This window comes from Arachis hypogaea, chromosome 19 (genome assembly GCF_003086295.3).
Source record: "Arachis hypogaea cultivar Tifrunner chromosome 19, arahy.Tifrunner.gnm2.J5K5, whole genome shotgun sequence".
Classification (NCBI taxonomy): Eukaryota; Viridiplantae; Streptophyta; class Magnoliopsida; order Fabales; family Fabaceae; genus Arachis; species Arachis hypogaea.
The window spans coordinates 70,884,495-70,899,988 of NC_092054.1; the positions used below are offsets into that span (position 1 = coordinate 70,884,495).

The 15,494-nt window shown below is 36.3% G+C and overlaps 2 non-coding genes across 2 annotated transcripts; both read right to left on the reverse strand.

Annotated features, from left to right (window-relative positions):
- Positions 1-4,105: 4,105 nt before the first annotated feature.
- Positions 4,106-4,213, reverse strand: LOC112781263 (small nucleolar RNA R71). Its single transcript, XR_003192049.1, has one exon. It is a non-coding gene; the product is annotated as a small nucleolar RNA R71 (small nucleolar RNA).
- Positions 4,214-14,825: 10,612 nt separating this feature from the next.
- Positions 14,826-14,933, reverse strand: LOC112780912 (small nucleolar RNA R71). The gene has a single exon (XR_003191719.1). It is a non-coding gene; the product is annotated as a small nucleolar RNA R71 (small nucleolar RNA).
- Positions 14,934-15,494: the final 561 nt, after the last annotated feature.

A 15,494-nucleotide genomic window follows, 5' to 3' on the forward strand; every position in this document is an offset into this window, starting at 1 on the left:
TATGTTTTTAGTAGGATCTAGTTACTTTTAGGGATGTTTTCATTAGTTTTTATGTTAAATTCACATTTCTGGACTTCACTATGAGTTTGTGTATTTTTCTATGATTTCAGGTATTTTCTGGCTGAAATTGAGGGACTTGAGCAAAAATCAGATTCAGAGGTTGAAGAAGGATTGCTGATGCTGTTGGATTCTGACCTCCCTGCACTCAAATTGGATTTTCTGGAGTTACAGAACTCCAAATGGCGCGCTTCCAATTGCGTTGGAAAGTAGACATCCAGGGCTTTCCAGCAATATATAATAGTCCAACTTTGGCCGATTTTAGACAACGTAAAAGGGCATTGAACGCCAGTTCTACGCTGCTGTCTGGAGTTAAACGCCAGAAACACGTTACAAGCCAGAGTTGAATCCCAGAAATACGTTACAAACTGGTGTTCAACTCCAAGAAGGATCTCTCCACGTGTAAACTTCAAGCTCAGCCCAAGCACACACCAAGTGGGCCCCGGAAGTGGATTTATGCATCAATTACTTACTTCTGTAAACCCTAGTAACTAGTTTAGTATAAATAGGACTTTTTACTATTGTATTAGTCATCTTTGGTCTCAGTTTTAATCTATTGTTCATCTTAGGAGACTATTGATCACGTTTAGGGGGCTGGCCTCTCGGCCATCCCTGAACCTTTCACTTATGTATTTTTAACGGTAGAGTTTCTACACTCCATAGATTAAGGTGTGGAGCTCTGCTGTTCCTCATGAATTAATGCAAAGTACTACTATTTCTCTATTCAATTCAACTTATTCCGCTTCTAAGATATTCATTCGCACTTCAACATGAATGTGATGAATGTGACAATCATCATCATTCCCTATGAACGCGTGCCTGACAACCACTTCCGTTCTACCTTCGATTGAATGATTATCTCTTGGATCTCTTAATCAGAATCTTCGTGGTATAAGCTAGATTGATGGCGGCATTCATGAGAATCCGGAAAGTCTAAACCTTGCATGTGGTATTCCGAGTAGGATTCTGGGATTGAATGACTGTGACGAACTTCAAACTCGCGAGTGCTAGGCGTAGTGACAGACGCAAAAGGAGGGTGAATCCTATTCCAGTATGATCGAGAACCTCAGATGATTAGCCGTGCTGTGACAGAGCTTTTGGACCATTTTCACAAGAGGGTAGGATGCAGCCATTGACCACGGTGATGCCTCCAGACGATTAGCCATGCAGTGACAGCGCATCGGACCATTTTCCAGAGAGGATGAAAAGTAGCCATTGACAATGGTGATATCCTTACATAAAGCCAGCCATGGAAAGGAGTAGGACTGATTGGATGAAGATAGCAGGAAAGCAGAAGTTTAGAGGGACGAAAGCATCTCTAGACCTTTATCTGAAATTCTCACCAATGATATACATAAGTATTTCTATCTTTATTTTCTGTCTATTTATTATTTATTTTCAAAAACTCCATAACAATTTGATATCCGCCTGACTGAGATCTACAAGATGACCATAGCTTGCTTTATACCAACAATCTCCGTGGGATCGACCCTTACTCACGTAAGGTTTTATTACTTGGACGACCCAGTGCACTTGCTGGTTAGTTGTATCGAAGTTGTGAATGAAAAACAATTTATTAAGACGTGCGTACAGAGTTTTTGGCGTCGTTGCCTGAGATCACAATTTCGTGCACCAAGTTTTTGGCGCCGTTGCCGGGGATTGTTCGAGTTTGGACAACTGACAGTTCATCTTGTTGCTCAGATTAGGTAATTTTCTTTTTGTTTTATTTTCAAAAATTTTTCGAAAATCTTTCAAAAATTTCTCATCTGTTTTCGAAAAAAAAATATAAATCTTTTCAAAAATATATTTTTCTTCAGAATTTTTAAGAATGAATTCTAGTGTTTCATGAAGCATGTCGAAGCCTGGCTGGCTGTAAAGCCATGTCTAAAATCTTGTGGACTAAGGCTTCCAAACCATCAGCATAGAGGCAAGTTAATTTGATAACTAATGAGCAGTATATCTGAGTTACATACTAAAGCTGACTGGCTATTAAGCCATGTCCAACCCTTTGATTGGAGCTTTAAGCTAATATTGAAAGATTCATGGAATTCTTCTTAAAGATTTTGGAATTCTTATTTTCTTTTTCACATTAATTTTTGAAAAAATCCAAAAAAAAAATCATAAAATCATAAAAATCAAAAATATTTTGTGTTTCTTGTTTGAGTCTTGAGAAAATTTCAAGTTTGGTGTCAATTGCATTTTTTTTTCTAAAAATTTCTATGCATTTTTCGAAAATTCATGCATTCATAGTGTTCTTCATGATCTTCAAGTTGTTCTTGGCCAGTCTTCTTGTTTGATCTTCATATTTTCTTGTTTTGTGTCTTTTCTTGTTTTTCATATGCATTCTTGCATTCATAGTGTTTATACATAAAAAATTTCTAAGTTTGGTGTCTTGCATGTTTTCTTTTGTTGAAAATTTTTCAAAAATAAGTTCTTGATGTTCATCTTGACATTCAAAGTGTTCTTGGTGTTCATCTTCACATTCATAGTGTTCTTGCATTCATCACATGTTTTGATCCAAAATTTTCATGCATTAAGTCAATTTTTTATTTTTCTCTTTCATCATTAAAAATTCAAAAATCAAAAAAATATCTTTCCTTTTTTCTCTCATAAATTTCGAAAATTTGGATTGACTTTTTCAAAAATTTTTAAAATTCAATTGTTTCTTATGAGTCAAATCAAATTTTCAATTTCAAAATCTTATCTTTTTCAAAATCTTTTTTCAAAAATTAAATATTTTTCATTTTCCTTATTTATTTTCGAAAATTTCAAAAATATTTTTCAAAAATCTTTTTCTTAATTTTACATCATATTTTCGAAAATATCATCAACAATTAATGTTTTGATTCAAAAATTTCAAGTTTGTTACTTACTTGTTAAGAAAGATTCAAACTTTGAGTTCTGGAATCATATCTTGTGATTTCTTGTGAATCAAGTCATTAATTGTGATTTTAAAAATCAAATCTTTATCAAAACTAATTTCAATCATATCTTTACAAATCATATCATTTTCAAAAAAAAAATTTGATTTTAAAATATCTTTTCTAACTTCTTATCTTCTTATCTTTTAAAAATTGATTTTTAAAATTTGTTTCAACTAACTAATTAACTTTTTGTTTGTTTCTTATCTCTTTCAGAACTACCTAACTAACTCTCTCTCTCTAATTTTCAAAAATCTCTTCCCTCTTTTTCAAAAATTCTTTTTAATTAACTAATTGTTTCAATTTTTAATTTTAATTTGCTTTCATTCCTAATTTTCGAAAATCACTGACCCCTTTTCAAAATTTTATTTTCGAAAATCCTCTTTCTCTCTCATCTCTTTCTATTTATTTATTTATCTACTAACACTTCATCTCACCCAAATTCGAACCCCCTCTTCCATCTGTGTTCGAATTTTCTCTTCTTCCCTTCTTTACACTACATTCTTTTCTTCTTCTACTCACATAGGGGAACCTCTATACCTGGGTAAAAAGGATCCCTATTATTATTATTTTTCTGTTCCCTCTTTTTCATATGAGCAGGAGCAAAGACAAGAACATTCTTGTTGAAGCAGACCCTGAACCTGAAAGGACTCTGAAGAGGAAACTAAGAGAAGCTAAAATACAAAAAATCCAGAGATAACCTTACAGAAATTTTCGAACAGGAAGAGGAGATGGCAGCCGAAAATAATAATAATGCAAGGAGGATGCTTGGTGACTTTACTGCACCTAATTCCAATTTACATGGAAGAAGCATCTCCATTCCTGCCATTGGAGCAAACAATTTTGAGCTAAAACCTCAATTAGTTTCTCTGATGCAAAAAAACTGCAAGTTTCATGGAATTCCATCTGAAGATCCTTTTCAGTTCTTAACTGAATTCTTGCAGATCTGTGATACTGTTAAGACTAATGGAGTAGATCCTGAAGTCTACAGGCTCATGCTTTTCCCATTTGCTGTGAGAGACAGAGCTAGAATATGGTTGGACTCTCAACCTAAGGATAGCCTGAACTCTTGGGATAAGCTGGTCAAGGCTTTCTTAGCCAAGTTCTTTCCTCCTCAAAAGCTGAGTAAGCTTAGAGTGGATGTTCAAACCTTCAGACAGAAAGAAGGTGAATCCCTCTATGAAGCTTGGGAGAGATACAAGGAAATGACCAAAAAGTGTCCTTCTGACATGCTTTCAGAATGGACCATCCTGGATATATTCTATGATGGTCTGTCTGAATTAGCTAAGATGTTATTGGATACTTCTGCAGGTGGATCCATTCACCTAAAGAAAATGCCTGCAGAAGCTCAAGAACTCATTGACATAGTTACTAATAACTAGTTTATGTACACTTCTTAGAGGAATCTTGTGAGTAATGGGACACCTCAGAAGAAGGGAGTTCTTGAAATTGATACTCTAAATGCCATATTAGCTCAGAATAAAATATTGACTCAGCAAGTCAATATGATTTCTCAGAGTCTGAATGGAATGCAAGCTGCATCCAACAGTACTCAAGAGGTAGCTTCTAAAGAAGAAGCTTATGATCCTGAGAACCCTGCAATAGCAGAGGTAAATTACTTAGGTGAACCTTATGGAAACACCTATAACTCATCATGGAGAAATCACCTAAATCACTCTTGGAAGGATCAAAAGCCTCAACAAGGCTTTAAGAATGGTGGAAGAAATAAGTTTAACAATAGTAAACCTTTTCCATCATCCACTCAGCAACAGACAGAGAACTCTGAACAAAATACTTCTAATGTAGCAAACTTAGTCTCTGATCTATCTAAGGCCACTGTGAGTTTCATGAATGAAAGAAGGTCCTCCATTAGAAATTTGGAAGCACAAGTGGGCCAGCTGAGTAAAAGAATCACTGAAACCGCTCCTAGTACTCTCCCAAGCAATACAGAAGAGAATCCAAAAGGAGAGTGCAAGGCCATTGATATAACCATCATGGCCGAATCCAAAGAGGAAGGGGAGGGCGTGAATCCCAAGGAGGAAGACCTCCTGGGATGTCCAGTGATCAATAAGGAGTTTCCCTTTGAGGAACCAAAGGAATCTGAGGCTCATCTAGAGACCATATAGATTCCATTAAACCTCCTTATGCTATTCATGAGCTCTGATGAGTATTCCTCTTCTGAAGAAAATAAGGATGTTACTAAGGAGCAAGTTACCAAGTACCTTGGTGCAATCATGAAGCTGAATGCCAAATTATTTGGTATTGAAACTTGGGAAGATGAACCTCCCTTGTTCACCAATGAACTAAGTGATCTGGATCAACTGACATTGCCTCAGAAGAAACAGGATCCTGGAAAGTTCCTAATACCTTGTACCATAGGCACCATGACCTTTGAGAAGGCTCTATGTGACCTTGGGTCAGGAATAAATCACATGCCACTCTCTGTAATGGAGAAACTGGGAATCTTTGAGGTACAAGCTGCTAAAATCTCATTAGAGATGGCAAGCAATTTCAGTAAATAGGCTTATGGACAAGTAGCGGACATATTAGTAAAGGTTGAAGGCCTTTACATCCCTGCTGATTTCATAATCCTAGATATTGGGAAGGATGAGGATGAATCCATCATCCTTGGAAGACCCTTCCTAGCCACAACAAGAGCTGTGATTGATGTTAATAACAGAGGTGAACTAGTCCTTCAATTGAATGAGGACTCCCTTGAGTTTAAAACTCAAAGACATCCTTCTGTAAACATGGAAAAGAGGCACAGTAAGCTTCTCCCACTGCAGAGTCAACCAGAGCCCCCACAGTCAAACCCTAAGTTTGGTGTTGGGAGGCCACAACCAAACTCTAAGTTTGGTATTGAACTCCCATATCCAAACTCTAAGTTTGGTGTTGGGGAGTCTCAACAATGCTCTGAACATCTGTGAGGCTCCATGAGAGCCCACTGTCAAGCTATTGACATTAAAGAAGCGCTTGTTGGGAGGCAACCCAATTTTTATTTATCTAATTCTATTTTTATTTTTATTGTTTTTCATGTTTTATTAGGTTCATGATCATGTGGAGTCACAAGATAAATCAAAAAATTAAAAATAGAATTAAAAACAGCAGAAGAAAAATCACACCCTGGTGGAGGATCTTACTGGCGTTTAAACGCCAGTAAGGAGCATCTGTCTGGCGTTCAACGCCAAAACAGAGCATGGAGCTGAACGCCAGAAACAAGCATGAAGCTGGCGTTCAACACCAGAAATATGCTGCATCTGGGCGTTGAACGCCCAGAACAAGCATCAGTTCGGCGTTTAAACGCCAGAATTGCATGCAAAGGCATTTTACATGCCTAATTGGTGCAGGGATGTAAATCCTTGACACCTCAAGATCTGTGGACCTCACAAGATCATCTTAGGATCTGTGGACCCCACAGGATCCCCACCTTCCCTCCTAATAATCCTAGTTTTTTTTTCCACATCTTCTTCTTCATCTATTCTTTCTTCTTTTGCTCGAGGGCAAGCAACATTCTAAGTTTGGTGTGGTAAAAGCATTGCTTATTTTGCTTTTCCATAACCATTGATGGCACCTAAGGCCAGAGAAACCTCAAAAAAAAAAAAAAAGAAAGAAGAAAGAAGAGAAAAGAGAAGACAAAAGCTTCCACCTCCAAGTCATGGGAGATGGAGAGATTAATGTAAAGGATCTATAGCTCAGTGGTAGAACATTTGACTGCAAATCAAGAGATCCCTGAGATACCTCAGGGGATACATTTTTCCCATATAATTATTGGGAGCAACTGAGGATAGAAATACCAAAAATCACTAAGGAGGAGCAACAAAGACAAGGAAGAGACATAGAGGAGCTCAAAAGCACCATTGGTTCTTCAAGAAGAGAAAGACGCCATCCTCACTAAGGTGGACTCATTCCTTAATCTCCTTGTCTATTTATTCCTGTTTTCCAATTTTTGAGCTTTATGTTTATTTATATTTGTGTCTTACTACATGATCATTAGTGTCTAAGTGTCTATGCCTTAAAGTAGTGAATATGAATCCATCACCTCTCTTAAATGAAAAATGTTTTAATTCAAAAGAACAAGAAGTACATGAGTTTTGAATTTATCCTTGAACTTAGTTTAATTATATTGATGTGGTGACAATGCTTCTTGTTTTCTGAATGAATGCCTGAACAGTGCATATGTCTTTTGAAGTTGTTGTTCATGAATGTTAAATATGTTGGCTCTTGAAAGAATGATGACAAGGAGACACGTTATTTGATAATCTGAAAAATCATTAAAATGATTCTTGAAGCAAGAAAAAGCAGCAAAGAACAAAGCTTGCAGAAAAAAAAAGAAAAAAAAATAGCGAAAAAAATAAAAAAAGAGAGAAAAAGGCAAGAAGAAAAAGCCAAAGGCTCTTAAAACCAAAAGGCAAAAGCAAAAAGCCAATAGCCCTTAAAACCAAAAGGCAAGGGTAATAAAAAGGATCCCAAGGCTTTGAGCATCAGTGGATAGGAGGGCCTAAAGGAATAAAATCATGGCCTAAGCGGCTAAACCAAGCCGTCCCTAACCATGTGCTTGTGGCGTGAAGGTGTCAAGTGAAAACTTGAGACTGAGCGGTTAAAGTCAAGGTCCAAAGCAAAAAAAAGAGTGTGCTTAAGAACCCTGGACACCTCTAATTGGGGACTTTAGCAAAGCTGAGTCACAATCTGAAAAGGTTCACCCAGTTATGTGTCTGTGGCATTTATGTATCCGGTGGTAATACTGGAAAACAAAGTGCTTAGGGCCACGGCCAAGACTCATAAATTAGCTGTGTTCAAGAATCAACATACTGAACTAGGCGAATCAATAACACTATCTGAACTCTGAGTTCCAATGGATGCCAATCATTCTGAACCTCAATGGATAAAGTGAGATGCCAAAACTATTCAAGAGGCAAAAAGCTACAAGTCCCGCTAATCTGATTGGAGCTATGTTTCATTGATAGTTTGGAATTTATAGTATATTCTCTTCTTTTTATCCTATTTGATTTTCAGTTGCTTGGGGACAAGCAACAATTTAAGTTTGGTGTTGTGATGAGCGGATAATTTATACGCTTTTTGGCATTGTTTTTAGTATGTTTTTAGTAGGATCTAGTTACTTTTAGGGATGTTTTCATTAGTTTTTATGTTAAATTCACATTTTTGGACTTCACTATGAGTTTGTGTATTTTTCTGTGATTTCAGGTATTTTCTGGCTGAAATTAAGGAACTTGAGCAAAAATCAGATTCAGAGGTTGAAGAAGGACTGCTGATGCTGTTGGATTCTAACCTCCCTTCACTCAAAGTGGATTTTCTGGAGCTACAGAACTCAAAATGGCGCGCTTCCAATTGCGTTGGAAAGTAGACATCCAGGGCTTTCCAGCAATATATAATAGTTCATAGTTTGGCCGAGTTTAGAGGACGTAAAAGGGCGTTGAACGCCAGTTCTACGCTGCTGTCTGGAGTTAAACGCCAGAAACACGTTACAAGCCAGAGTTGAATGCCAAAAATACGTTACAAACTGGCGTTCAACTCCAAGAAGTACCTCTCCACGTGTAAACTTCAAGCTCAGCCCAAGCACACATCAAGTGGGCCCCGGAAGTGGATTTATGCATCAATTACTTACTTCTGTAAACCCTAGTAACTAGTTTAGTATAAATAGGACTTTTTACTATTGTATTAGTCATCTTTGGTCTCAGTTTTAATCTATTGTTCATCTTAGGAGACTATTGATCACGTTTAGGGGGCTGGCCTCTCAGCCATGCCTGAACCTTTCACTTATGTATTTTTAACGGTAGAGTTTCTACACTCCATAGATTAAGGTGTGGAGCTCTGCTGTTCCTCATGAATTAATGCAAAGTACTACTGTTTCTCTATTCAATTCAACTTATTCCGCTTCAAAGATATTCATTCGCACTTCAACATGAATGTGATGAACGTGAAAATCATCATCATTCCCTATGAACGCGTGCCTGACAACCACTTCCGTTCTACCTTTGATTGAATGATTATCTCTTGGATCTCTTAATCAGAATCTTCGTGGTATAAGCTAGATTGATGGCGGCATTCATGAGAATCCGGAAAGTCTAAACCTTGTCTGTGGTATTCCGAGTAGAATTATGGGATTGAATGACTGTGATGAACTTCAAACTCGCGAGTGCTGGGCGTAGTGACAAACGCAAAAGGAGGGTGAATCCTATTCCAGTATGATTGAGAACCTCAGATGATTAGTTGTGCTGTGACAGAGCATTTGGACCATTTTCACAAGAGGATAGGATGCAGCCATTGACCACGGTGATGCCTCCAGACGATTAGCCATGCAGTGACAGCGCATCGGACCATTTTCTAGAGAGGATGAAAAGTAGCCATTGACAATGGTGATGTCCTTACATAAAGCCAGCCATGGAAAGGAGTAGGACTGATTGGATGAAGATAGCAGGAAAGCAGAAGTTTAGAGGGACGAAAGCATCTCTAGACCTTTATCTGAAATTCTCACCAATGATATACATAAGTATTTCTATCTTTATTTTCTGTCTATTTATTATTTATTTTCGAAAACTCCATAACAATTTGATATCCGCCTGACTGAGATCTACAAGATGACCATAGCTTGCTTCATACCAACAATCTCCATGGGATCGACCCTTACTCACGTAAGGTTTTATTACTTGGACAACCCAGTGCACTTGCTGGTTAGTTGTATCAAAGTTGTGAATGAAAAACAATTTATTAAGACGTGCGTACAGAGTTTTTGGCGCCGTTGCCTGAGATCACAATTTCGTGCACCAACTTACAAGAAGAATGCTCATGAAAGTCGGGAATCAAGGAATTGAGCATCGAACTCTCATCGGAAGTGTTTGCACTCTAGTCGCTCAGGTGTGTAGGGTTGATTCTCTCAACTCTCCCCTAATCATGCTCTCTAAGATTTGTTCTTCTTCTAACAATCAACATTTATTCAATGATGCATACAAGTATCATGAGGTATTTTCATAGGTTGTAATGGGGCTAGGGTCAAGGTAGGATGCATATATGGTTAAGTGAGCTTGAAATTTGATTCTTTGATAAGCTTAAACTTCCCACCTAACCTATGACATCCTATACAATTTCAAAGCTAACCTAGCTACCCATTTTTCTCACTTTTTCACATACTCATGTATTCCTTTTCATTTCACAACACTTATGCATTGACCCTTATTGAGCTTTGCTTTGGGGCATTTTGTCCCCCTTTTATATCTTTCTTTTTCTTTGTTTCTTTCTTTTTCTATTTTTTTCTTTTCTTTTCCATATTGCCTTTTTTTTTCTTTTCCTTTTCCTTTTTTTCATTTTTTTCTATATACAAGATCATCAATGCATAAGGTTTTACATTCATTACACATGAGCATGTACCCAGTTCCCAATATTTACAACAAAAATACAAAACTACCCTTTTATTCACCCAATGTTCCAAGATTTCCTACACTTAAATGACACACACACACCCTAGCCTAAGCTAATCAAAGATCCAAATTAAGGACTTTTATTGTTTTCCGCTTTAAGGCTTGTAATGTGCTAAAATTATGAACAAAGTGGGTTAAGCATAGGCTCAAATTGGCTAACAATGGAAGATAAAAGGTAAGGCCATTTGGGTAAGTGAGCTAAATGAAATGATGGCCTCAATCATATAAATGCATGAATACACAAAATAATGGACATAAAGAATCAAACAAATCAAATATCACAATCATAGAATGAGAACAATGCACACAAGAAGGGAAAATAAGTGGTTATAAGATGTAACCACACCATTTGGCTCAAATCTCACAAGCCTGTGTTCTTAGCTCAAAAACCATGTTCCAAAATAAATTCTTTCAAGCAAGTTCAACAAAAAGTTTTCAAATTGGTAGGTTGCTGATGAGCGGATAATTTATACGCTTTTTAGCATTGTTTTTACATAGTTTTTAGTATCATTTAGTTAGTTTTTAGTATATTTTTTAATAGTTTTTAAATAAAAATCACATTTCTAGAATTTACTATGAGTTTTTGTGTTTTTCTGTGATTTCAGGTAATTTCTGGCTGAAATTGAGGGGCCTGAGCAAAAATCTGATTCAGAGGCTGAAGAAGGACTACAGATGCTGTTGGGTTCTGACCTCCCTGCACTCAAAGTGAATTTCCTGGAGCTACAGAAGTCCAAATGGTGCGCTCTTACTTGCGTTGGAAAGTAGACATCCAGGGCTTTCCAGAAATATATAATAGTCCATACTTTTCTCGAGTTTAGACGATGCAAACTGGCGTTCAACGCCAGCTCTCTGCCCTATTCTGGAGTTAAACGCCAAAAACAGGTTGCAAAGCAGAGTTAAACGCCAGAAACAGGTTACAAACTGGCATTCAACTCCAAGGAAGACCTCTACACGTGAAAGCTTCAATGCTCAGCCCAAGCACACACCAAGTGGGCCCGGAAGTGGATTTCTGCATCATTTACTCATTTCTGTAAACCCTAGTAACTAGTTTAGCATAAATAAAACTTTTTACTATTGTACTAGGGGTCCTTTTCCCTATTTCCGAATTCATATGCTCTTTGGGAGGCTGGCCATTTGGCCATGCCTGGACCTTCATCACTTATGTATTTTCAACGGTAGAGTTTCTACACACCATAGATTAAGGTGTGGAGCTCTGCTGTTCCTCATGAATTAATGCAAAGTACTATTGTTTTTCTATTCAACTCAAGCCTATTTCTTCTCTAAGATATTCATTCGCACACAAGAACATGATGAATGTGATGATTATGTGACGCTCATCATCATTCTCACTTATGAACGCGTTCCTGACAAACACTTCCGTTCTACATGAAAGCAAGCTTGAATGCATATCTGTTAGCCTTCTGATTCACGATCAGAGTCTTCGTGGTATAGGCTAGAACTATTGGCGGCCATTCTTGAGTCCGGAAAGTCTAAACCTTGTCTGTGGTATTCCGAGTAAGATCTGGGAAGGGATGGTTGTGACGAGCTTCAAACTCGCGAGTGCTGGGCGTAGTGACAGACGCAAAAGGATTACTGAATCCTATTCCAGTATGATCGAGAACCGACAGATGAATAGCCATGCGGTGACAGTGCATCTTGGACCATTTCCACTGAGAGGATGGGAAGTAGCCATTGACAACGGTGATGCCCTACACAAAGCTTGCCATAGAAAAGAGTGGGAATGATTGGATGAAGATAGCAGGAAAGCAGAGGTTCAGGAGGAACGAAAGCATCTTTATACGCTTATCTGAAATTCTCACCAATAACTTACATAAGTATCTCTATCCCATTTTATGTTTTATTTATCTTTTAATAATTACAACTCTATAACCATTTGAATCCGCCTGACTGAGATTTACAAGGTGACCATAGCTTGTTTCAAGCCGACAATCTCCGTGGGATCGACCCTTACTCACGTAAGGTTTATTACTTGGATGACCCAGTGCACTTGCTGGTTAGTTGTGCGAAGTTGTGACAAAGTGTGTGAATTACGTTCCGAGCACCAAGTTTTTGGCACCGTTGTTAAGGATCACAATTTCGTGCACCAAGTTTTTGGCGCCGTTGCTGGGGATTGTTTGAGTTTGGACAACTGACGGTTCATCTTGTTACTCAGATTAGGTAATTTTATTTTATTTTTAAGGTTTTTATTTCTTATTATCGAAAAAAAAAATTTTCTTCTTTTCGTTTTTCCAATATAATTTTTGAAAAAAAATACAAAAAAAAAATATATATATTTTCCAAAAAAATTTAATTTATGTTCTTTAGAATTTTTAAGAAGGAATTCTAGAGTTTCATGAAACATGTTGAAGCCTGGCTACAGCCATGTCTAACTCTTTTGGACCGAGGCTTCCACTCATCAGCATAGAAGCAAGTTGAATGAAGTATCAGCTGTTGTATGTCTGATTGGTATCTGCTAAAGCTTGGCTGGCCATTGGCCATGTCTAGTGTTTTGGACCAGAGCTTTCACTGAAAGCTTGGCTGGCTAGTGAGCCATGTCTAATTCCTGGACTGGAGTTTTAGATTAACATTGCAAGATTCTTGGAATTCCTATTAAAAATTTTGAAATCCTTATTTTCCTTTTCCAAATAATTTTCGAAAAATCCAAAAAAATTTAATAAAATCATAAAAAAACAAAAAAATTGATGTTTCTTGCTTGAATCTAGTGTCAAGTCATAAGTTTGGTGTCAATTGCATGGTTATCTCTTTCTTGCATTTTTCGAAAATTCATGCATTGCATTCTTCATGACAAGTTGTTCTTGGTAAGTCTTCTTGTTTGATCTTTAAAATTTCTTGTTTTGTGTCTTTTCTTGTTTATATGAATTTTTAATTTGTTAGTGTCTTAACTTTAAAAAATTTTTAAGTTTGGTGTCTTGCATGTTTTTCTTTTCTTAAAAAATTTTCAAAAATGTGTTCTTGATGTTCATCTTGACATTCAAAGTGTTCTTGGTGTTCATCTTGACATTCAAAGTGTTCTTGCATGCATTGTGTGTTTTGATTCATAATTTTCATGTTTTGAGTCTTTTCATTGTTTTTCTCTTTCATCATTAAAAATTCAAAAATCAAAAAAATATCTTTCCCTTATTTCACTCATAAATTTTCAAAAATTTGAGTTGACTTTTTCAAAATTTTTTAAAATTTAGTTGTTTCTTATGAGTCAAATCAAATTTTCAATTTAAAAAAATTCTATCTTTTTCAAATCTTTTTCAAAAAAACAAATCTTTTTCATTTTTTCTTTCATAATTTCTAAATTTTCAAAATTTATTTTCAAAATCTTTTTCTTATTACTATTTCATATTTTCGAAATTAATGCTAACAATTAATGTGTTTGATTCAAAAAATTTTAGTTTGTTACTTGCCTAGTAAGAAAGGTTCAATCTTTAAATTTTAAAATCATATCTTTTTGTTTCTTGTTAGTCAAGTAATCAACTTTGATTTCAAAAATCAAATCTTTTTAATTTTCTTTTCAAATCTTTTTCAAAATGATTTTCAATCATATCTTTTCAACCACATCTTTTTCAAAATCAATTTCAAAATCTTTTCTAACTTCTTATCTTTTCAAAATTGATTTTCAAATCTTTTTTTTTTCAATTAATCTTATCTTGTTTGATTCTTATCTTTTTCAAAACTACCTAACTAATTTTCTCTCTCTAATTTTTGAAAATCACCTTCATCTTTTTCAAAATTCTTTTTTAATTAACTAATTATTTTAAATTTTAATTTTAGTTTTATTTCTTTTCTTATTTTCGAATTTTAACTTTAATTTTAAATTAAAACAAAAATATTTTTCTTTTCTTTTCAAATATTTTCGAAAATTCTTCTCTCTCACCTCCTCCTAATTATTTATTTATCTACTAACACTTCTCTTCTTCTTAAAAATTTGAACCCTCTCCCTCTTTCTGTGTTCGAATTTCTTTTCTTCTTCTACTCACATAAAGGAATCTCTATACTATGACATAGTGGATTCCTCTTCTTTTCTGTTTTTTTCTTTTTCATATGAGCAGGAATAAGGATAAAAGCATTCTTGTTGAAGCCGATCCTGAACCTGAAAGGACTCTGAAGAGGAAGCTAAGGGAAGCTAAAGCCTCAATTAGTTTCTCTGATGCAACAGAACTGCAAGTTTCATGGACTTCCATCAGAAGATCCTTTTCAGTTCTTAACTGAATTCTTGCAGATCTGTGATACTGTTAAGACCAATGGGGTTGATCCTGAGGTCTACAGGCTTATGCTTTTCCCATTTGCTGTAAGAGACAGAGCTAGAATATGGTTGGACTCTCAACCTAAGGATAGCCTGAACTCTTGGGATAAGCTGGTCACGACTTTCTTAGCCAAGTTCTTTCCTCCTCAAAAGCTTAGCAAGCTAAGAGTGGATGTTTAAACCTTCAAACAGAAAGAAGGTGAATCCCTCTATGAAGCTTGGGAGAAATATAAGCAACTGACCAAAAAGTGTCCTTCTGACATGCTTTCAGAATGGACCATCCTGGATATATTCTATGATGGTCTGTCTGAATTATCAAAGATGTCATTGGACCATTCTGCAGGTGGATCCATTCACCTAAAGAAAATGCCTGCAGAAGCTCAGGAACTCATTGACATGGTTGCAAATAACCAGTTCATGTACACTTCTGAAAGGAATCCTATGAGCAATGGGACGCCTCAGAGGAAGGGAGTTCTTAAAATTGATACTCTGAATGCCATATTGGCTCAGAATAAAATATTAACTCAGCAAGTCAATATGATTTCTCAAAGTCTGAATGGATTGCAAGCTGCATCCAACAGTACTCAAGAGGCATCTTCTGAAGAAGAAGCTTATAATCCTGAGAACCCTGCAATAGCATAGGTGAATTACATGGGTGAACCCTATGGAAACACCTATAATCCCTCATGGAGAAATCATTCAAATTTCTCATGGAAGGATCAACAAAAGCCTCAACAAGGCTTTAATAATGGTGGAAGAAACAGGTTTAGCAATAGCAAGCCTTTTCCATCATCCTCTCAGCAACAGACAGAGAATTCTGAGCAGAAT